A 5,331-nucleotide genomic window follows, 5' to 3' on the forward strand; every position below is an offset into this window, starting at 1 on the left:
ACATATCACTTAAGCGCCTTGCAGCAATACACAGTATCTGGTAAGAATAAAACAAATGAATCACAAAGGAAAGCTGGCAGTCAATTATGAGTTTCTATCTTCCAAGTGTTAAATGTTCACGATGAGAATAAAGATTATTTGTGACAGATTACATCCATAGTTTCCAGATTCTTTATCTAGATATTATATAGTAGAAGTAATTGATAAACAGAATATGTAAATTCATAACCTTTTGGTAAAAATGAGTGCTTATATAAAATAGCATTGCATTCATAACATTATAAAAAAAAATTATTTTGACTGTTTAACATTTTCAGTCTAGGAACGAAACTTTTTGTGATGTTTAAACAGTCTCAAAATCATTACCATTAAAATTATGAATGCATTTCCATAAAGTATTCTGATGCTTGCAATTCTTCAATCCCTGACAGACTTTGCAGCTTCTCACAAGACTCAATGACAATTTTCCCTAAACAGCTAACTCTGCAAAGCCTTGGCAACTCCTGAAGCTCAGGACATCCTTTAATGTACAACCGCCTGAGCTTTGTAAGATACCATTTACTTCTACACTTTGCATTTTTCTGCAACTTTGCACATGAAGACTGGTAACTGTTGTTGACAGCGTAATATCCTGTAGCTTGTCACAAGAATCAATGACAATTTCTTCCAAGGAGCTAACTCTAGCAAGACATGGCAACTCCTCAAGCTCATGACATTCTTTTAAGTACAACCGTCTCAACTGCTACACTGCGCAATTTTTTGCAACTTTTCACATGTAGACTGATGACTGTTGTTGGCAGCGTAATATCTTGTAGCTTGTCACAAGACTTAATGACAATTTCTTCCACGTAGCTAACTCTGGCAAGGCATGTCAACTCCTGAAGCTCGGGACATTCTTTAATGTAATACCGTCTCGGCACCTGAAGACGGGAACATTCTCTAATGCCTAACCCTCTCAATTTTGTAAGGTCACCATTTATTGGTACACTTCGCATTTTTCTGCAACTTTTCACGTGTAGACTGATGACTGTTGTTGGCAGCATAATATCACGTAGCTTGTCACAAGACTCAATGAGAATTTGTTCAAAGGAGCTAACTCCGGCAAGACATGGCAACTCCTGAAGCTCGGGACATTCTTTAAAGTACAATCGTCTCAGCTTTATAAGGTCGCCATTTACAGTTACACTTTGCATTTTTCTGCAACTTCTCACATGTAGACTGATGACTGTTGTTGGCAGCGTAATAACCTGTAGCTTGTCACAAGACTCAATGAAAATTCTGCTATCACTGGCAAGACATGGCAACTCCTCGAGCTCGGGACATTCAATAAAGTTCAACTGCCACATCTTTATAAGATCACCATTTACTGCTACATTTTGCATTTTCCTGCATCTTCTCACATGTAGACTGGTGACTGTTGTTGGCAGCGTAATATCATGTAGCTTGTCACACGACTCAATTAAAATTCCTTCCAAGGAGCAAACTCTGGCAAGACATGGCAACTCCTGAAGCTCGGGACATTCTCTAATGTATAACTGTGTCAGTTTTGTAAAGTCACCATTTGCTGCTACATTTTGCAAATTTCTGCAACTTTGTGCAGAAAAGTTGACTAGTGTTGTTGGCCGTGTAATGTTCTCTAACTTGTCACAGGAGACGATATCAATTACCTCCAAGGAGCTCAGTCTGGTAATCCATGGCAACTCCTGAAGCTCGGGACATCCTCTAATGCACAACCGACTCAGATTTGCAATATCACCATCTACTCCTACTCTTTGCAAATATCTGCAGCTTCTTACAGTCAACTTGATCAATGCCGTTGGCAGCATAATATTCTGAAGCTTCTCGCAATTGTCAATCTCGATTTCCTTCAAGCAGTTCTGTCCGGCAAGACCTGACAACTCCTCAAGCTCAGGACATTCTCTAATCTACAAGTATTTGAGTCTTATGAGATCTGGTGCCAGTGGCAACCTTTTAAATTTTTCACAGTAGGTAATGCGGAGAGAATTCAATGTCCATATCCTTGCTAAATCCACTTCAATAAGATTTTTCAAATAACAAAGTTGTAGAGATTGTAAACGTTGACAATCGCAGTAATTAATATTTTTGTTACAAGATTTAATCTTTACATTTTTTTTGAACAGCTTAAATATCACACACTAAGCTTAATTCGTAAATCAAAAGTATTAATTCGTAAATCAAAAGTATTAAATAGTCAAAGTTCCTTCATTTTCCACTTCCTTCATTATTGTTCTAGACCACCGCTCATTATTGAAAGCCACTTCCCCCTCCAGAATGGGTTTTAAATCATTGATATATGAGGACTGAAAAGTAGCCCCCTTTGTGGTATCCCGCGTAAATCTTGAGTCCGTCATAGATAAACTACGGGGATTCATTCCTACAGATCCTAATAAAAACGATACATCCATTTCAAATTCCTGAAAACTCAATACTACATCTTTAACATTCCAGATAAATCCGGAAACTCTTTCAGATAGGTTTTACAAATGCGCAGCTCTTTTAAGTGGGAGGGTGCCTAATAATAAAAGAAATATTTTACTTTTGGCCGTATCTAATAGTGAAGACAGTATCAAGACCTAATACAGATCTAAGTGTACCATTAAAGAAGGATTAATTTTGGATGGAGAAGGACAAAATACATGGACATTGCTCTGCCATAGTCTTTGAAAACATCCATTTTTTATACTTAAACACTGCAAGTTTTGAAGGGGAATCCATGAAGGAATGCTTGTATTTATATTGCCTCTTGGTCTAGGGCCGTAATCAAGCTGAAGCCAGAGAAGGGAAGCATAGAAACCAAAATCTAAAAAGTATGTAATTTTACAACCCATGGATTCATCCCAAATTGACTGGAAACATCTACCTCTGGTTTGAGCAAGGATGTTTTGGAATCCCTCTAGTTCCTGCATTTGCCAGAATGCAGCGAACTTTGAAATTACCAAAGAAATTTAAATAAGAAACCGATATTTGGAGTGGCGAACTTACCAAAGATTGCAGGTGTTGGGGTTGCCACACACGACGAGGACAGCTCCGTTCATTTGCCATTTCTCTTCCCAAGTCTTGCAGGTGGTCATGCATTCTCCAGTAAAAGCTGTCCTGCCTAGTCTTCAGGCTGACTTTCAGGACAGGCACTCTACGGTCACAACGTCGATTTTTAAATATTTGGTAACTCTCCAGAAGACATTTATCTTCCAGTTTTTTCAAAGCATGGTGAGGTCTCCATCCAGAGGCTTCCCATATCCTCTCGGCCATACTCGCTGACTTTCCAATAAAAAAGCATGCTACATCCATGAAAATATATCGCTCTTCGTAATCTAATGAATTAATGCTTATCTTTAGTCTCTTCTTCACATCTCCGGGCAGCCTCTTACTCAATTTTCTCAGTTCATCCCAAAACATGCCAGCCCAGAACTTTTAGTGACAGAGGCAAGCCTCCACACACCTTTACAAAGGTGTTTACTAGATCTTCATATCCGCTACATGGATGGGGTTGGCGGAACGCATGCCAACAGAACAGTTCTTTCCCATCTTTTAGATTTAAACCTTTCAAATGGTAACCAGTGCCAATACCCGCCATTAGAAGCACCCCTACATCATGGGTTGCAATAACAACCAGATAATAAATCCAGGGGTATTAGAGCTTGTAACTGGTCCACGTGATCGATATCATCCAAAACAATTAGGAAACTCAAAGAACGGCTCCTTTGGAAACGATCCTTCAGACAGCTTTTCCCTTCCTCGATACTGGCAAAATTGTGAGATTAATCGAAGATATCTCCAAGGAGTTCACTATGCAATGCAGATAGTTCACCCCTGGAAGAGGGTTCCGGAACATCAGACAGAAAACTTCGTTTTGAGTATTGTGATCTATTTTGGTTATAAAACTCTTTGGAGAGAATTGTCTTCCCAACTCCTCCCATACCAAAAATGCCAACAAACTTGGGTTTTTTATCTCCACACTGGCTTTCAAAAGCTTGAACAAGATCTCGAAGGCACCTTCTTTCAAAATCTTCTAGATACCTGGCAACATGTAAATGTTTTGTCCTCTGTACTTCTTTTTCCAGTATAGCGGACACAATTTCTCTGCAGTCACTAAAACTGCAAGAGAGGGGGAATTCTATGAGGAAGAAATTTCCAATTAATCTGATTGACAAATGAAAAAAAATACAAAAATGGACATGCCAAGTAAATTGAAAATAGACACAAAACTTACTCAGGGTAAATGAAACTGATTGAAGGGCCCCCTTCCACTCTTTGATCTTCTCTATATATCTGCCCTTCTCTTCATATTGAAGAAATGCATCCTTGTATACTCCCTTTTCGATATGGTGGAGTTCCCATGGTTCCACTTAATAAAAAACTGGAATAATCTTACCCGTACTTTGTAACATGAGATCCAGTTCAGCCAGAGACCAGGGGGAGTGTGCTGAAGCAGAGAGAATGGCGGTCTCAATCGTACGAGGAAAGGAAGTTCCAAATTCTTTCTCTGTAAAGCTGGGTAGCCAAGGTCTAGAAGATTGTTCTACTTTTCTTCACTAGAGCTCTGTAAAGCTGGGTAGCCAAGGTCTGTTTGACATCGGGGCCTCGATGGTTGATGAACACATCAAATGTTCTGGAAGATTGTTCTACTTTTGTTCTCTTGCGGTCAGGTTCGATTCCAGAGAAATCATTTTCCATGAGAGATGACAAAGTTGAAGCCATAAATGGAAGGAAGGGTTTCGAAAATAAAGCTATGCGAAACTCGGAAGCAATGGAAATGTTTAGAGAAGACTGCAGTGAATGGGAGTATGCCACTACAGCCTTCTTCCAGGATGGGGAAAGTGAAGGATGCAATTGCTGTTTCTTTCCTGGTGCAAATAAATAGAGACGAAAAGACATTAAAATGCACAGTGAGGATTGATCCCTCTTCCTTCCTCCAAAGGAAGGCGAAAGAGAGCATAAAAAAGGCGAGAGTTGAGTTTTTTATAATGAAAAGTAAAGATAAGATGTGTTTTTTTTCAAAGCATGGAGAGGATTGATCCCTCTTGCTTTTAAGGGAGGAAAAAGAAAGAGAGCTTTAAAAAGTTAAGAGTTTAATATTTTCATTAAAAGTAGATAAGATAAAATATTTTGTATTTTTATTAATATAAATATTTAGTTATAATCAATATATAATTTTTACAAATACTTCAATTTAATGGATTATTGTATAAGAATAATTTTATATGGTAATTATATAATTTATATTATTAAAAAAGATTAAGTCACTTTCATTATATTTGTGTTTTTATCTTCTTTTTTAATTAAAAGAATTTTTTTATTAAATGTAAGTAA

General features: G+C 37.9%; 1 pseudogene across 1 annotated transcript; it reads right to left on the minus strand.

The window, feature by feature from the left end:
• Positions 1-374: 374 nt before the first annotated feature.
• Positions 375-4,359, minus strand: LOC149545697 (disease resistance protein Roq1-like; annotated as a pseudogene). Its single transcript, XR_016354244.1, has 6 exons — positions 4,332-4,359; positions 3,004-4,135; positions 2,602-2,921; positions 2,235-2,484; positions 715-2,141; positions 375-609 (listed from the first exon to the last, which is right to left on the minus strand). The product of XR_016354244.1 is annotated as a disease resistance protein Roq1-like (transcript).
• Positions 4,360-5,331: the final 972 nt, after the last annotated feature.

This window comes from Cupressus sempervirens, chromosome 7, assembly GCF_028749045.1.
Source record: "Cupressus sempervirens isolate cs-2001-9-10 chromosome 7, ASM2874904v1, whole genome shotgun sequence".
NCBI classification, from domain to species: Eukaryota; Viridiplantae; Streptophyta; class Pinopsida; order Cupressales; family Cupressaceae; genus Cupressus; species Cupressus sempervirens.